The 18,059-nt window shown below is 45.0% G+C and overlaps 1 long non-coding RNA gene across 3 annotated transcripts in view; it reads right to left on the bottom strand.

The window, feature by feature from the left end:
- Positions 1-1,641: 1,641 nt before the first annotated feature.
- LOC309343994 overlaps positions 1,642-18,059 on the bottom strand; it is a 32,524-nt gene continuing 16,106 nt past the window's right edge. For all 3 annotated transcript variants that reach the window (XR_014157502.1, XR_014157503.1, XR_014157504.1), the window contains one exon: positions 1,642-2,135. This is a non-coding gene — a long non-coding RNA (uncharacterized lncRNA). The remainder of the gene's footprint in view (positions 2,136-18,059) is intronic.

Here is an 18,059-nt window from a genome sequence, read left to right as displayed (position 1 = left end):
AAGTGAAGAGATGCTTAAGTCACTGGAAACGGATGAGAAGCCTGCAGCAATTCCTTGCAAATGCTGGTGTGGCACTCTGTGCTTGCAACTCTTGCTGATCCAATATAAGCACATTGTGTGGTGAGGGGGTGGGGGAGAAAGAGGGAATATTTCATGTGGCTTTTCAAACGAAAGAGATGTCAGGGTGCTCTTTTCAAAGAGCAAATGAAAACTCTACAGAAGAGAGGTACGGCTCAAATACCTGGACAAGGTCCTTGATTTTTATTTTTTATTTTTACATCAGTTGTTTGATCGCACTGCGGGGCCAGATGAGATGCTGATGCTTGCGTCTCTGCAATGAAAAACATAATGTTAAATTGCCTTGTCTAATCAAGGAGGAGGCAAGGCCTTGCATGTATATTTAATGGCAAACAATCCCACTGAAGGGAAGGTGGATTATTTCCATAGACATATCCTTGCAGAAGGGCCAGCGCTGAGAAGAATTATCCTTAGCTGCCTCTGGCATCAGCAGCTCTGATCTCTCCAGATACCTTGAGAGAGAAGGTTGAATAATAATTACCCAGACCATTAAGGAAACAGCAGTTCCCTGCGAAAATCTTCGCTTTGAGTTTCCAGAATTGTCATCCTTCGTCTTGTTCAGCAACCAAATAAAGAAGGGCAGGATGTCCTCTTGGAACTGTGAACTGCCCTAGAAACTCAGCAACAATAACTTGACACCGTGCATGTCATCGCAACTGGTTATGCATGTCGGCTGTCAACACTGGATTGAACCAAGATACATCAGTGTTGTTTATTCATTTTCTTGCATCATTTGTCAAAGAAACGACAGCCAACTTCATTTCTTGCAGTATCATGTACCGTATTTTTCGCACCATAGGATGCACCGGACAATAGGATGCACCTTGTTTTAGAGGGGGGAGAACAAGAAAAAAAAATTCTCCCCCTCTCTGCCCAGCGCCCCTTCAGCGAAGCGGCAGGAGGTGCTGCGAAGAGAGGGGGAGAATTTCCCCCCTCTTGTTTTCCCGCTCTAAAACAAGGTGCCGTTCAGGCGGCTACCTTGGAAGCCTGGAGTCAGGTTCCTTTCGACCTGCTCTTTGGGACTGGCGGGGGAAGCCCACCACCAGCCCCAAAGAGCAGGTCAGGGAGCAGCGGAAAGGCGCAGCGGAGAGGCTCCTGCCATAGCCGCGCGTCACCTCTCCAGCCGGGAGAGGGTCGCGGGGGGCATCTTTTGCCCCGCGTGCGCTCTCCCGGCTGGAGAGGTGACGCGCGGTTATAGAGGCTCCAGCCATAGCCGCGCATCACCTCTCCAGCCAGGAGAGGGACGCGGCGGGCATCTTTTGCCCCGCGCACACTCTCCCGGCTGGAGAGGTGACGCGCGGTTATAGAGGCTCCAGCCATAGCCGCACGTCACCTCTCCAGCCGGGAGAGGGTCACGGGGGGCTTCTTTAGCCCCGCGCGCGCTCTCCCGGCTGGAGAGGTGACGCGCGGCTATAGAGGCTCCTTCCATAGCCGCGCGTCACCTCTCCAGCTGGGAGAGGGTCGCGGGGCTATGGCGTCTTCGCTCCATAGGACGCACACACATTTCCCCTTCATTTTTGAAGGGGAAAAAGTGCGTCCTATAGAGCGAAAAATACGGTACATGCTGCTCCTATAAAGATAACATTGTGTTTACAAAGGGTTAAAGACCCCGGCAATAAAAAACTCCAAGATAGTTGCCCAGAAGCTTTATATTTAAACTGGTAGTCCTATACAGTGAGAGTCCCTAAGATGGTTGGATGCACCTTATTTGCATCCTTTTGGCAACTCTGGCAGCCAAGGTGGTGCCAAACGTATCGCTCTGCTTTCCTTTAGACCACGTCTGTGAGGCCGGGTGTGGGTTCTTGTCATCTGGGCAGCCCACAGCCTCCATGCACTGGTTCTGTAATGCCGCTGACTCCGGTGTGGCTCTTTAGGGTGAACAACCTGTTAGCCTGGCATAGGCTGAGCTAATCTTGGACTGCCCATCCTTGGTCACCTGTTTCCCTCATGACTGTCCACAGTGAGAAGTCTAGCTGGAACTCCTCCACCCCAAGGCACACCTTGGCCAAGTCCTCCAGTGTTCATGCAGCGTTCCTGATGTTCAAGTGCATCAAGATCTGGAAAGGAAACAAAGATCATTGAGTGAAGCTAACATCTGGTTAAGGAAGGGTGTTTTCTCTCATGAGCTTGGGCTAGCTTAACTGAGGAACACCATGACTCAAGAGGACAACCATATAGGGCTCCCTATTCTTCAATACAGATCTCATCCCAAGGGCGAGATGGGTGGCTCCTGCATGGCAGATACAAACTGCACATATCTCCTTGCAGGTGCCAACCCTACCTTGAAACATAGAGAGAGGCCTTAGGCGGCAGATCATGATGAGCAGCAGAGCGTTGACTAGATATTGGAGGTCACTGTGGCCTCCATAAGCTAGTCTGTTGCCTACAGGTGCAGTGGAAGATACTGTTGAGCTTCTGTGTGTGAAAATTGGTGTGTGTGTGTGTGTGTGTGTGTGTGTGTGTGTGTGTGTACCATCTTGTTCTTTGCTTAAGGCAACAAAATGTCTCAGGACAGCCCTGCTCCCTGCATTTACATCACTTGTCTTTGGAACTGTGGGAAGAGATGGACATATAAAGTTAGCCATGCCTCTTCTCTTAACTCTTAAGAAATGAAGAGCCCTGCTGGATCCAGTCAATGACTCATCTAGTCCAGCATCCTGAGCCCACAATGACTGACTAGCTGCCTGTGGGAAACCCAAAAGTACGGCATGAGTCTAAAAGCATTCTCCCACTCAGAATTCCTAACATTCTTCTTTGGAATGTGCAGCAAATTAGTTATTAGAATCAAAATATTCCAGAAGATCTGCTCTTGAAGGGTAGAGAGTAGGGGTTATGAGGAAAGTGTCCCTCCCTCTCTGACCCCAGTTCATTAAATGTGTACAGAATCTAGTCTTGGGCTAAAAGTGCTGCCATAAATAACAGGTCAAAATAATGCATCGAGGCACTGGAGGTTGACGGCCTTTGGAAAAACAAATCAAGTGCCCTCCAGCCTTTCTGTATTAGATCTGAAAGAGATAATCCTCTTACTGTTCTGCTTCCTTCATTAGAGGAGATTTTTAAATATGAAATTTGAATCCTCTCTTAGCCACAGGAAAAGTGCTTTGCCTACTGACAGCTCACAGTTAATTGCGGCAACAGGGATGAAAGGATAGTGGTTTAATGATACCCCCCCCCCCCGTTTGAAAGTGGCCACAATGGAGTTTGAAAAGAGATTATACGTTTATTTTTTAAGTTGGAGAGATGTATCTCCAAGCTTAATGTTTCCTGACTCACTTCAAGAAACGAAAGCTAAGAGAAGCCCGTAGAAGACACAATTCCTAAGGAGCCACTTACAAAAATTGGCAGTGTCAAACCGCGGTCATTTTCTTCGTCAGGTCTTGGCTAAGTCGATGGAGAAAGTAACTTATCTCTGCTGTCTATGAGGTGGCAAGGCATTTTGTCAGTTGCAAAATGAGTGTGTTCTCCCTTAGCCACATCTGCTGCTCTGCTCTTTCTATTTATATAGCACCTACAACTAGGTGTTTTACAAATTAAAGAAGGGAGAGAGCCCATGGCTCAGTGGCAGCGCATCTGCTTTCCATGCAAAAGCTCTCAAGTTCTGTCCCTGGCATCTACTGGAAGGGCTGGGGAAGATTCCCTGTCTGAAACCCTGGAGCAGGGGTCAACAAACTTTTTCAGCAGGGGGCCGGTCCACTGTCCCTCAAACCTTGTGGGGGGCTGGACTATATTTTGGGGGGGGGATGAACTAATTCCTATGCCCCACAAATAACCCAGAGATGCATTTTAAATAAAAGGACACATTCTACTCATGTAAAAACACACTGATTCCTGGACGGTCTGCGGGCCAGATTTAGAAGGCGATTGGGCCGGATCCAGCCCCCGGGCCTTAGCTTGGCTACCCATGCCCTGGAGAGTCACTGCTGGTCACTATAGACCAGTGGGTCCCAACATTTTCCTCACCCATGGACCACATGAACACTGCTGAGGGTCTTGAGGGACCATGTAATTATTTTTCTGCCCATTGTAACCACTGTAAATCTGCTGCGCTAGATACATTGTGATTTTTGATTGTATTTTTAATTGTATTGCTGGTTTTCATTGTATTTTTATTGCTGCCCTCTCCAGTTATGCTACTGCTATCTCCCAGTCTAACCTACCTCACAGACTTGCTGTGAGTATAAAATGAAGGTAATGGGGGAGATAACCATGTATGCTGCCCTAAGCTATAACAGAAAGGTGGAACATAAATAAAATGTGGATAATATAGCAATACTATATCATTTAGTTAATGTCGCTGTTGTTAAAATTTATACCCCACCTTTCCACAAAGGATAGATTAAAACAGTGGGGTTTTTTTGTGGGGGTTCTCAAGGGTATGCAGTACTGGCACCTCCCCCCAAATTTTAAGGGCAGTTCACAGAATAAAATCCAAGATACAGCACAAGGAAATAATAAAACCAAAACAATAACCTGCCTTCCCACTGATACATTTAAAAGGCTGTAGGATATTAATCAGCCAAAGGCCTGGTTGAAGAGGACTGTTTTCACCCGGCACCTGAAAATATGTAATGAAGGTGTCAGGTGAACCTCCATGAGGAAAGCATTCCACAAACAGGGAGCCATTACAGAAAAGGCCCTGTCTCATGTTGCCATCCTCTGGACCTCACGTGGAGGAGGCACACGAAGAAGGGCTTCAGATGATGAAGAGACGGTTTATCATGATGGGGAGAGGCGGTTCTAGAAGAAAAGCACTGGTTAAAAGTGTGGCACTTACCGTAACAATCTCATGGTGAGCACCAGCACCATTTTTCCCTAGAAGAAAAGCACTGGATAAAATAACTAAGTTCCAGTACAGATACAGCCTGGAAGACAGCTCTACTGGAGGAGGGTTTCAGTAAGCGATGAAAAGGCAAGAGATATGGCACCCGTCTAATATTAGTTCATAGTAAGTACCTGAACACAACCTCAACTTGCTAGCTAAGCAACTAGGATTTCATTTTCCTGCTAATAAGTAGAACCTATAGGAAAATGTCCCAGTCTGGAGTGCTCTTCTTCAACCATGCCTCTTCTTGCATATTCTGACCCTGCCCTGCAACAGTCAGCTAGAATTCCTTGACTGCTCAGTCCCCATTGGGCTGTTTGGGGATTCCTCCCCCTTTCAAATATTTAAAAAAAACAAAACTTTTCCAAACTTTGGGGTTTCCACAAGCCTGTTGATACTTCCCTCCCATGCGTGAAATTTGCTGTTTTGGCTATATAAGCAACAACGCTCACTCACCTCTGAACATGATTAAGAGTGAAGGGGGCAAAATAAATTTTCATACTTCCCCTTCACCAATACACACATTGTTCCAGTTATTTCTCACAACCTGAATGATTGAAAAGACTAAAGTGAACAGAAGCAGAGATGGATGCTGCAAATAAACTTGGTGGTTTTTAATCCTGACCATCTCTCAACAGGAGGATTTAAAACTTGCATCACGTCAGTGCTCCAGAGTGAGATCCAACAGTTACTTCTACCATTCTAAAAGTTTAAAAAACTCCTTGTTGCGTTTTTATATACAGCGTCGTTTGTTGGATTTGGTTTTAATGATCCAGTTTTTCCAGGCAATTTCTTTAACAACATTACAGTGCGGAAAGAGCAAGCGTTAAAGAGGTTCTGATGTGACAGACATTTGAAAGAATGTTTCCATCCTGGCTACATTTCTAAGTGTCTATACATGGAGGCTTGAAATCAATAAAACTAGCCTCTGCATAAATTATTTCAAATGGGCTGTCTGTGTTAGAATCCTCAAAGACCGCAGTTGCCACAAATCCTTACGCTTAACTTCTCAGGGAGAAAGTATGCCATGCATTAAATGCACGGGACCGTTTCCTCCTTTAAGAATAGCAACAGTGGTGGTGTAAGACATATTCCAAGTAGATCCATTGAAATCAGCGGCCCCTGGTGAGGATAGACAGTTTTCTATATTGCCTTTTCATCTGGAAGTTCCCTAGACAGCTCAAAATAAAATAAAATAGAATATAGTACATGAGAATAAAAATGCTTCACAGTAGCCTTCTTTAACATTAGGCTCTAGCAGGCTGTGACTGCAATGATAATTATTGTCTTTGATGATGTGGCATTGGAGCCAATCTAATATGGCTGAAGGAGTGTAGAAAGTGTTGTTGTTAAGTGCTGATGCCATCTACAGAAAGTTTCTCCTACAACTGGTTTCCCTTCCACCCCCTATTGCCATGTTGTGTCATGATAGCAATGGCTGCATGGTTTAATAGTCCAAAGACAGCGAGAGGCTGGAGTTATTGGAGGAAAACCAAGTAGCGGTCTAACCAACAATCAAGATGGCATTTCAAGTGGCCGTCAATTAATAAATTCACTCTGTCACACTGTTAAACCAAGGCAATGTTCCTTCATGTGCTTTAAATAAAATATGCAAACAATAGCCGGTAAACCAGCATGCCTAATTGAACATGGCAATCATATTTCTAATTGAATGTTACTGTATAATTAGCAATGCCCCTTCAGGAATCAAGGGCAGTAGGTTGAATGAAGAGGAGGGAGGAGGTAAGCAGATAAGGAGGAAGACAGCCAAAGCAGAAAACTGAGGTGTACAAGTAAGAACTAGGACCACCTTGATGACTGGCACAATTGAGACTGGTGAACAGTTTGCTCTAATCACAATGAGTTTTAGAACATCCCATGCTGATGCACATCACCCATGGAAATGGAGAGCCCACACTCTGGCAGCAGTTCTCTGGGGTTTCAGACAGGAGGCTTTCTCCCTACCAGGAGATGCTGGGAAATCAAAGCTGGAAGGACCACTAAGCTATGGCCCTTCTCCAAAGATATCCCCCAATATATTGCATGTATGCTGCACACCAGGGTAGCTTGAGCAGCAAATGAAAAATGGCAATTGGCTGCTGTCCCTGCAAAATCCAGAAGATGCTTTGAATGGGAAATGTTACTTGCAATAGGACACAAGGTCACAATTCAGTATTCTGGCTGCGATAGCAAATGCTGGTCAAAGGTTTATGGTCACAACTTCTGCCAAGGTGCTGTCACCTGCTGTTGGAGAAGTGAAGTTGCATTCATACACTTTCACCTCCCCTTGCCACCCTTGCCCACCAGTGGCGTAGCAGTGTCGGCAGTGCCCAGGTCAAGGCAAGGATTTTGCTCCCTAACCTCCTTGTGGGCATCGCATGGGAGGCAACAGGCGGACTTTGCTGTGCCCATGGCAGCCATTCCTCACAGAGCTTGCCTGCTGGTTGCCGTGTTTACCCTCTCAGCTCAGTGAGCTTCCGATGGGAGCATCCCAGCAGCACCAGAGCCACAACATGGACACATGCTGGTAGGGAGGTGCTGGGAAAGGACTGGAAAAGTCCATAATCTGGTTGGCAGGAGTTTTGTGCAGGGACAGGCGTCCTTTCACCAGCTGTGACGAGGAGGAGGCACTGCAGTCCCAAAAGCCTCGCCTGAGTGCGGATCACCTCCCCACAGCTCCAAAAGGTGACAGCCACACAGCCTTGGCAAGGGAGCCTGTTGCGGGGGCACCAGGTTGCGCCCCCTCAGAATTCTGCTCCTGGGCCACTGATGCCCACAGGAACATTGCTCAGTCTAGTTTAGTATTGTCTACACTTACTAACAGGAGTTTCTAGGATAGGCAGCTCCCAGCCCTGCTTGAGGATTGAACCTGGGATTTTTTGCATGCAAAACAGTTCCTCTACCACTAAGCTGTAGTCTTTTCCACAGGGAAGTCCTGTGTCTGAATGTGCTCTGTGTTCCTTCACAGCAGCAGTGCTCCATTTGTTCAAGCCACAAGGAGTGCTGAACCAGCTGCACACAGACAAACTGTGGGATTCCTGGGCTAGGCAAACAGGAATCCAGTTATTTTGGAAACCCACACGCTTGCGAAGGCAACACCTTCCTTCACATTTGTGCCTGAATTAAAAAGAAAAGCTTCTCCTGAACTTTGATTTACGACAACATCTTAGAAACCAAACACAAGAAACATGCCTGTGTTTTGCAAAAATAATTCTGCTGAATTTTGCTGTTGTGCTTACATTGTGTTCTGTGCTATAGAAAATGATCTCTCTCCCCCGCTTATGTAAATCCTGCAGGGATGTCTTATCATCTCTGCATTTTGCACTGCTTTTCGTATGCCTGTCAACAGAACATTAAAAAATCATTAAAAACATCCAGACATTGCACAGTAAAAGCCCTGACAGTGCATTCTTATTTTTTCTCTTTTCTTTCCTGCATCCAATTCACAATCAATGAGTGGCTGCCAACCCTGATGAAATCTGAAAATCAATCCGTTGTATCGCAAAGTAGTTAGTAAGGTTTAGCACTGCAATGTTTTGCACTCTGGACAACAATGTGGCATTGGACTACATGGCTATGTTTGCACTCCGACTTATGGTAAACTCACTGGGTTTATAGTGGTGGGTTTTTTATCTTTGTTCATACAATGTTATCCAAAATGCATATGTATCCTGTACGTTGTTATACGATACTACTGTTTCATGCATTGTATCTCAAAACAGCTTCACACCAGCTGAAGTCCTCTAGCCATTCCTAATTCACCCCCAGCCAAGGTGCATCCTCTAAACTAGCATGCTGACTTCATGTGTAGTAGAGGATGCTATCCCATCCACAGTGTTGATTCAGCTTCTGGTCTGGTTGGCCTCTGAACATGGAATGTGGGAGAGGGACACCATCTCGTACTTGACCTCAGGCAGCAAAAGCTCTGGGGCTGGCCCTGCATGTCTCTCTCTGTACATGGTTTTCATGTTCCTCCCATGCAGGACATCCATAGCATTGGAGCAGCTCCAAATCACACTAATTATCCAGTCAATTCTGCAGCAGAGAATTTCATTGTGAAATGCAAATGTCAGCCTCATTAATAATCAGTATTAGCTGTCAGAAGAAGAACAAGCTTTGAGGGAATGTTAATTTTTGTTTAGGCAGACACATACAAATGTTTGGTTCTTAATGATCTTTCTCCAGTTCTTGTTTGGATTGCATTCTTCTGGAACAGATGCAGGAGAGGCAACTGAAATTGCGCAAGACATGTGTGGTGCTGAGGCTTGTAGCTGAAAGGGTTAAGCTCTTGGCCTTATATAGAAATGATGTCACCAGGAGCAAACAACTGTATTTGGGAAGTTAGAGCCAGACCTGTCTCAATTCGCTCTGTTAATAATACAAGATTTTCCATATACAAGGCAGGAGGTTCTGGAAGAAGTTAAGTCTCTTGTATCAGTGATGCTCAGATTCCTCAAAGGAAGACAAAAAGGGTGTGTGTTGCGGGGTCTCTCTCTCTCTTTCTCTGGCAAAGGTGAGGAACTTAAGGCCTGGGAGCCAGATATGTTTCTCCAGGCCTGCCCATCAGACACTAAATCAGTAAAAATCAATACAAATCAGAGGTTCTGCTCCCGTAACAAAAGCCTGCCCCCCCCCACAAAAATCCTGGCTACGCCCATGACAGCCACAGCACTTACTGGCTCTGCACTGCATCCTCCATGAGTGGTTTTGCCTAGTTAGAATGAATCCTTGTGCTCTAATAATGCTTCTTGCTTGTCTGGATGGAGAATAGAGAGGGATGTGTGTGTGGCGAAATTAGCCTACTGTAGAAAGGTAAAAGTTACATTCATTGCTCCACCCACTTTTGCTGCTGGCATAGCCCCCCCCCCCCCCGCCCAGTTTCCCTAGATGGAAATGTGACACTTGGCTTGCAAAAAGTTCCCCATCTGTGTTTTAAGTCACACAAAGCAATCAGGTCCACTGGCCACCGAGGGTTATATGGGAATGTTGCAGTGATCCACCCATGAAAACAATAAATAAATAAACATCCCATGCCTCCTATGGCACTCATAGTTCTGCAGAAATAGTGTTCGCAAACCAACCAAAGTCACATTGCATAACACTAGATGGAAAGAGTGTAACTTTTAAAGAATCCAAAGCATTTACACACCTCCCTACACAAAACATAAAATGACCCTCTCTTTGTGCTTGAAAATATTACAAAGTAGGGAAGCTTTCTGATCAGAACAAAAAGCAGCCCTGTCGGGAGAGGGTAATTGAGCCAGAGGCAAAATGGGTTGGAACAAGGGATGTAAATATTGCATCTGTATCACAGACTAGTTTCCACACACTCTCTATCCCCCACCCATCCAAGCAAGCAAGCAAGCAAGCAAGCAGACAGACAGACAGACAGACAGACAGACAGACAGACAAACAAACAAGTATTATCAGACTCTAAGTAAAAATACCCAGGAGGCATAGTGGGGCCAGTGAGGGTTTGTGTATTAAATATATAATATTTAATATGCATAAAATGTAACGTTTATTGACACTGAAGTTGAATAACTTATGTAAAGGTTTGCATTTGTAAAGCAGAGAAGTTTGTATTAAGCAGGAGGTTTCACTCTGGCAAATGCGGCAGAAAAGGTTGAAGATTTTCCATTTCAGTCTTCAGGCTAATTGATGGTTCATAGCTGGATACCCAAGCCACAATTTCTCTTCAGGAAAGTGAAACCTGAGAACACATTGTTTTCTCAGTGATAAAGCCAGCAATAGCAGTAGTAGAAGAAGCTAAGCTTGATGATGATCAAGCCAGATACTTGCATAGGAGCTCTCTGGGATCAGAGAGAGGGAAGTTATTGAACTGTTTTAAGGGCTTAAAAAAGATGGGACAACATTGCTTGTGTGATGGCCTGGGAATCTGATTCAGAGGCTGAACCGGAGGAATCCCAGCCTGCACAGGAGTCCCTGCCTCCAGGGCCAGCTGAACTGGGGCAGGGCCTTGATTCTGAAGCGCCTGCACCTGTGCTGGATCCTCAGGAGCAGGCACCAGGTGAATCCACTCTGGCTCCAGAGGTGGTTGAGGACTCAGTGCCTACAGGTGAGTCTCCCCCTGGGCCCAGTAAACCTTCAGCCTCTCCTGAACTGCAGAGGCTCAGGGCAGAGAGGCGAAGGGAACTGGTTTCTCCCAGGAGGAGTGCTCGCCTTAAGGCCAGGAGAGGCGGGTCTCCTGGGGGCCGGGACCGCCCCTGGCCTCAGAGAAGATAAAGGCCAGCCAGCCTGGTCCCAGGTTGCGGGAGCAACGTTGCTGATGAGCTGTTTCGGCCAACATCCAGTCCTGTTTCCCCCAGAGTTCCTGTCCTTGCCCGTCTTCCCGCTGTGGACCCCGCTTTGCCCGAGGAGGACTGTCTGCCGACCCTCAACTCAGGTCCCGGACCTTGCCCCACGGTAACCTCCCCCCCTGGACCAGCACAGCTTGCTTGGTTAAGAGCAATGTGCTACCTTGTATCTTGAAATGTTCATTTGTAACTATTTTAAGACTGTTCTGCAATGTTTAGTAACTCATTCCTGTGGTGGAGAGCAAGCAAATTCATTTCTACTCTGCACATGGTCCAGATTTGCAACAACTCTAACAGTGTGGACTGGGGAGAGTTATGCGGTCCAAGAAGAGGGGCCTGGAGGACCATATTTGGCCCACAGACCGGAGCTTCCACACACCCTACTATACCAAGTTAACTGGAAGTAAGTCTCAATGAACTCACTGGGACATTTCTGAGTACCCTAGTAGCATTTTAAAGGCTCAGTTTTATTTAGAAGCAACACGGCTTTTCATATGTTTATTAAAATAGTTTGGTTAATTCCCAAGTTCAGGAAGGCTCGGTGCCAACAGCCTGCCATTGATTCTGAGCATGTTTTCAAGTAAAAGCTTATACTGTGGGAGGTGGTAGGGGGGGAGCACTATGCACCTTTGAAGTTTTCCCTGATAACATGCATTGTGAACATATCTTTAAAAGAGGTAATAAAAGTGTGTCCTTACTTTGGCCTTTTAATTAACCAGTAATAGGAAGGCTTCACTGTTTTACAAGGCAGTAACATGGCTCTCCAGTGCATTATACTACTAGACGGCATTCTGACAACCAGTCTCTCTCCTGTCCCATCCCACCAACTGCTGAAAGGAAAAGGTGCTTCTAGTTTGCTTTTCAAAGTCAGTCTGTGTGCCAAAATGAAGACTGGGGGAGCGGGGAAAGAGATGGGTGCCCAAAGGAAACAAAGCGAGACAAATGTTTGCAATTAGAAATTATGAGGCTTGTAAGGCTTAATTTGTTCCTGTAAAAAGGCAGTTGCCTTTTCACCAACACACAGCCTTATAATGAGGAAAGCATGGAAACATGTCCTAAGCTGCCTGCTTTTTGGAGAGCATCAGCTCAGTTGGCAGCGGCTGGGGATCCCTCACTGCAATGTGGAGCATCAGTGGTAATTTACGGCTGTTGCTTGTTGAAGCAGGACTGCACTGGAATGGGGGGGGGGAGGGAGGGAGAGAATATAAGCAGCAAGTACAGTGAATACCAGCCAGTCCTTTGCTTCCACCTCCAGAAATGGTTTCAGAAGGTGGTAAAGTTAGGCTTCAACATCAGCAACGTTTGGCTTCAAGATCAGCAAAAGGTCCATTGTCCTGACAGCATATGCTCATACTGCCCCTGTTTATCAGGATAGTTATTTTCTAGCGCCTACCCCTGGCTAATCACAGTCCTTACTTTGTGCTTTGAGAATGGCTTGTTAAACATTTGTTAATGTGAGTCGCCTGAGGTGTCATTTCCCAGGGTCTCTAGAAACAGCAGCTTGCATTCTGCATTGTGACTTAGTTTTCATGTGCATCCATTGATGGGCACCAACTCTGTAGTTGTTTTGATGAGAGGCATTTGAGCTTCACCAATAATTGGATGTTTGTATGTTTTTAACATGCCAATGTGTAATTTTTTAATTATTGTGTTTGTGCTCTGTTTGTGAATCACTTTGGGACATTTTGCAATGGGAAGCAATACATTTAATAAACCCAAACCAACCTCCTCCAACTTTTCATCCTGAGTTTTTGTTAGACTACAGCTCTCATTATCCCTGACCATTGGTCATGCTGACTTGGGGATATGTGGGTTGTAGTTCAACAATATCTGAGGACCTCTGTGGAATACTGATCTATATGAAAAGACATTTGCTGGAGGACAGTTTATTGGACATGAAATTCATACAGCACAACATGGGAAGAATAAAACCTTCAGAAATGCTTAAGAGTTGTGAGGCAATTGAAAGCCAAGACAATAAAAATAAATAAATAAAAGCCCTGAGCTTACAGTGCAATCCTATACATTTAACTCAATGTGGCTTGCTCCCAGGTGACCGGATACAGGATTGCAGCCCTAACTAAGCACACCCACTTAAAAGTAAGTTACATAGATTTTGGTAGTGCTTGTATCCAAAAAGTCTATTTTAAACTGCACTTATGCCACCCATTTCAAAGGAATGATTCCAACTGATTCCAGCCAATGTGGAATACAGGCAACTCCCATTTTGTGCACATTCAATGCATGTGTGACTGCATACACAAATGCCATAATTGGCACTGGAAGAGGACAGAATGGGACAGGCGTACCCATGTGATGACGTGGAACGTAACCCTCACATAAGTGGGGAGAGGGGGTTTGGCTGTACTGGTTAGACTGTCAGACTAGGACATGGGAGCCCAGGGCTCAAATCCTATCTTTGCCATGAAATTCATTGGGTGACTTGGGCCAGTCACTGCCTCTCAGCGCAACCTATCTCACATGGTTGTTGTGAGAATTAAATGAGGAGGCAGACAACCATATGTATGCCAACTGGAGCTCCTTGGAGGAAAAGATGGGACTTAAATGGAATTAAAAATAAATTCCCACTGAGAACAAAGTAACTTTATGGAACAGAATGGAGCTTATTTTGTAGCAAATGTGCTCTTTCTGCTTTAGCCCACTATTTTTCTAAATCTTTGGTACCCAAGTTACAAAATGAGGTTTAGCAAAAAGCCATCTCTTGGCACTTGTCTTGAGAGAGGCCACATTGCTCTGCCCAACCCCAACTTAATTTTACAGAAATTGCTCCAGGCTGTGAACAGTACACAAGCTAATCAAAGCCCACAGAAGTGAGCTGCCTTCTGGCATGAAATTAGGAAACATTTTCAGACACCCATTTCATTTTTTAAAAAGGAAAAAAAGGGTAATCACTATTGTTGTTACCATTTTCAGTGGAAAATGTGTTGTGCGAAGCCCATGAGAAGATTGCCTTTGGGTTTGGGCTGGCTACATGCAAAGTAACTTCACTGAAGTGAGTCATCCATTGAATTATTCCAGTCAAGCAGAATAAATAAAAGGTGCTTTCAGGGAACTGATTTATGCTTAGAAGTAGCAGAAGCTGAAGCTGCAAAGGGGTGATTGCATCTCGTAGTAGGGCAAGCATGAGCTCTCTGCGAAGGCCTCTTAAAAAAAATAATTACTAGTAAATACAGCTTGCCTTGCTCAAGCAGCCGCCTTCTTCTTTTTTTGTCCTGCAAGTCTTTTCTTCCCCAGCCAGGCGGGTTGTTACAGTGGACAAGGGAGGGAGTTGCATGTGCCTGTGGCATTTTGGGATTGAATCAGACATAGGCAAACTCGGCCCTCCAGATGTTTTGAGACTACAATTCCCATCATCCCTGACCACTGGTCCTGCTAGCTAGGGATGATGGGAGCTGTAGTCCCAAAGCATCTGGAGGTACGAGTTTGCCTATGCCAGGATTAAATGAATGTTTGATTGTTGGTGCTTTAAATCGCTTCTCTATGAATCCCAGGACTGAAGTGTGTGAAGAGGGAATGGAACTCCCTCAGGCCATCATTTTCTCCCTTGTGGGTCTTGGGGTGCTTCCAGACACCTGCTGTTTTGCAGGTGGGTTTCAGTGCTAATTCAGGTTGCACAACTGAAGTGGATATGGAACACCTGTGTATCAAACCTGCTTCCATTAAAAAATGGATGTTTTGCAGTTAAGGAAAGTGACAACAAAGTATGGGATGACAACTGCTTGACATGACATTGCATTACCTCCTCAACAACAAACCAGGACGGATGCTCAATGAACAGACAGTGTCATATAAACTGCCTGTGAAATTTGTCCAAACAAATCAGAATGGACCCTCAACAGACAGGTCATCTGGCAGCAACCTTGGACAATATATCCATCAAATTATGGATTTCTATTTCTATCATGGCAAAACAGAATATTAACACAATGCCGTATTTCTTAGAAACAGCTCAACAGAAACCAAGCTGCATCCATGAAAAATGAATCCACCAATGCATGTCTGTAAACAGTGTTTTAGATGTGTCTTTTATATGATTGGCAGTGGAAATCAGAACTCGACTTGATTTCCAGTACGACTTGAGGTGCCAGTACAGAAAGGGCGCTAAGATGGAACTCCCTAGCCTAGATGGAACATGACAAATTCCTTCCAGTAGCACCTTAAAGACCAACTAAGTCAGTTCTTGGTATGAGCTTTCGTGTGCATGCACACTTCTTCAGATACACTGAAACAGAAGTTTCCAGACCCTTCTATATAGTGAGAAGGTGGGGAGGGGTATTACTCAGAAGGGTGGTGGGAATGGGTGATTGGCAGATAGCTGTGATGAACCTGTTGACGACTCTTAACGACTGCAATAGGTCTTACAGGAAAAAGCAAGGGGTGAAAAGGTGAAAAATGGCTTTGTCATGTATAATGAGATAAGAATCCAAGGTCTTTGTTCAGACCAGGTTTCTCCATGGTTTTAAGTTTGGTGATAAGTTGTAATTCAGCAGCTTCTCTTTCCAGTCTATTTCTGAAATTCCTTTGTAGTAAAACAGCTACTTTGAGATCTTGTATAGAATGTCCTGGGAGATTGAAGTGTTCTCCTACTGGTTTCTCTGTCTTGTGATTCCTGATGTCCGATTTATGTCCGTTTATTCTTTGGCGTAAGGTCTGGCCTGTTTGTCCAATATAGAGAGCTGAAGGACACTGTTGGCATTTTATGGCATACACAATGTTAGACGATGAGCAATTAAATAGTCCCGAGATGGTATGTGTGATGTTGTTGGGGCCAGTAATGGTGTTGTCCGGGTGTATGTGGCAGCAAAGTTGGCATCTGGGTTTATTGCAGGCTCTGGTGCCAGTGTCCGTGTTAGGTCTGGTTGTAGTATTATTGTGGGTTAGGAGTTGTTTAAGACTGGGTGGCTGTCTGTAGGCAATGAAAGGTCTTCCTCCCAGAGCTTGAGAAAGAGAACTGTCATTGTCCAGGAGAGGTTGCAGATCTCTAGACTAGAGGTGTTCTGTTATTTTCTTTTTTGGGTCTGTCTTGCAGCAAGTTCTCTCTGGGTATCAGTCTGGCTCTGTTGATCTGTTGTCTAACTTCATCTGTTGGGTATTTTAACAGAACACCTCTAGTCATCACATACAGCTCCCAAGTTAAAACAGTACAACGCATCATCAGAGATCTGCAACCTCTCCTGGACAATGACAGTTCTCTTTCTCAAGCCATTTTTCACCTTTTCACCCCTTGCTTTTTCCTGTAAGACCTATTGCAGTCGTTAAGAGTCGTCAACAGGCTCATCACAGCTATCTGCCAATCACCCATTTCCACCACCCTTCTGAGTAATACCCCTCCCCACCTTCTCACTATATAGAAGGGTCTGGAAACTTCTGTTTCAGTGTATCTGAAGAAGTGTGCATGCACACGAAAGCTCATACCAAGAACTGACTTAGTTGGTCTTTAAGGTGCTACTGGAAGGAATTTGTTTTGTTTTGTTTTGACTATGGCAGACCAACACGGCTACCTATCTGTAACTAGATGGAACATGGAAGAAGATCTGTATCACTGATCGTAAAGGGCAGAAGGCAGCAGATGATTTAATACTGGAGAAGGCACTTTATGTTCCACTTGCACTGCTTCAGGGCAAGAGGAACTTCTGCCAGCATGTCACCACTGGTATTTGCTAGCCATTTGAAAATGAGAATTTGGCAAACCATTTTTTTCCAGAGGGATAAAGAGTCTGCAGACAAGACTTGAGAAACAGTCAAAGTTGTAGGTCATTTTGTTCCATGGGTTGTGGATATATAATTGTTTGCTGCTAGGCAATTAGGATTTCAGCACAGAAAGAGAAATCTGGTTTTCATAGGTGAAAGACAAATGATGAGGGCCAAGCTGATTTGCTGCTAGTTGAATTCTTGCAAAGAACCCTGGAACGGTGGATAATAACCTAATCCATCGGCACCGCTTCTTGCATGCCTATTTAGGATCACTCGACACAGATTCATTATGCCTTAACTATTTAAACATCCTGGTTATGTATTCTCCTGTTGTAAATACAACATACAGCAGTTGAGTACAGGGAGTGCAGGGAAGAAAGGAGGCCAAACAGGACAGAAGTTAGCTCATCCCTGTTCCAGGTACCAGTTTTTAGGTTGAGTGGTTTGCACAAGTCCTTTCCCCAACACAGCATCTGTGCCAGTGGTGGCTAGTGCCCATTGTTGCTGATAGGGAGAAGGCAGTGAGAGCAACAGTAAGTGAAGCTAGAGCCAATGAGAGGCGGAGTCAAGTAATTCTAGCTTTGCCCCCATCCATTTCCCTGCAGAGCTCTACAAGGGCAACATTGAGACTAAGGAAGAAGCTGATAGCCTCCTGGGCTTGCAAGTAAGGAGGTAAGGAGGCGGAGGATAGCTGAGGACAGAATGAAGTTAGCAGAGCACTTTGCCCTAATGGACCAGCCTCCACTGAACCGTGCTAAAACCCAATAATACCATGCTAGGAGAGCTTTGAGAAAATAGCCTCAAAAACTACTTCCTCCTCAGAACATAACTTGATTTTGCTTCCTCAAAGCCAGAAGTTATAGGAGATTCCCATCCATCCCAAGCCATTTATTTCCTGTATTTTGAATATGCAAGAAATATGGAACCCAGAATTAATTATTAGAAAGAAGTTACATTTTGCAACTAATGCAACATTTGGCCTAGTATACAGATTTGTTAGAGTCTATGTATTATAGTTTTTGAAGGTGTTCAATCTTTGATCTTCTAAAGATTGTGGCAAATTTCATAATTAGCATATAATTGGGTTACATCTCTTCTAAGTTGAATAATTATTTTAATGACTGAAG

Source organism: Podarcis erhardii (assembly GCF_964252035.2).
Source record: "Podarcis erhardii genome assembly, chromosome: 6".
NCBI classification, from domain to species: domain Eukaryota; kingdom Metazoa; phylum Chordata; class Lepidosauria; order Squamata; family Lacertidae; genus Podarcis; species Podarcis erhardii.
Note: the sequence above shows the minus strand (reverse complement) of the source record. Positions and strands in the feature narration are given on the sequence as shown.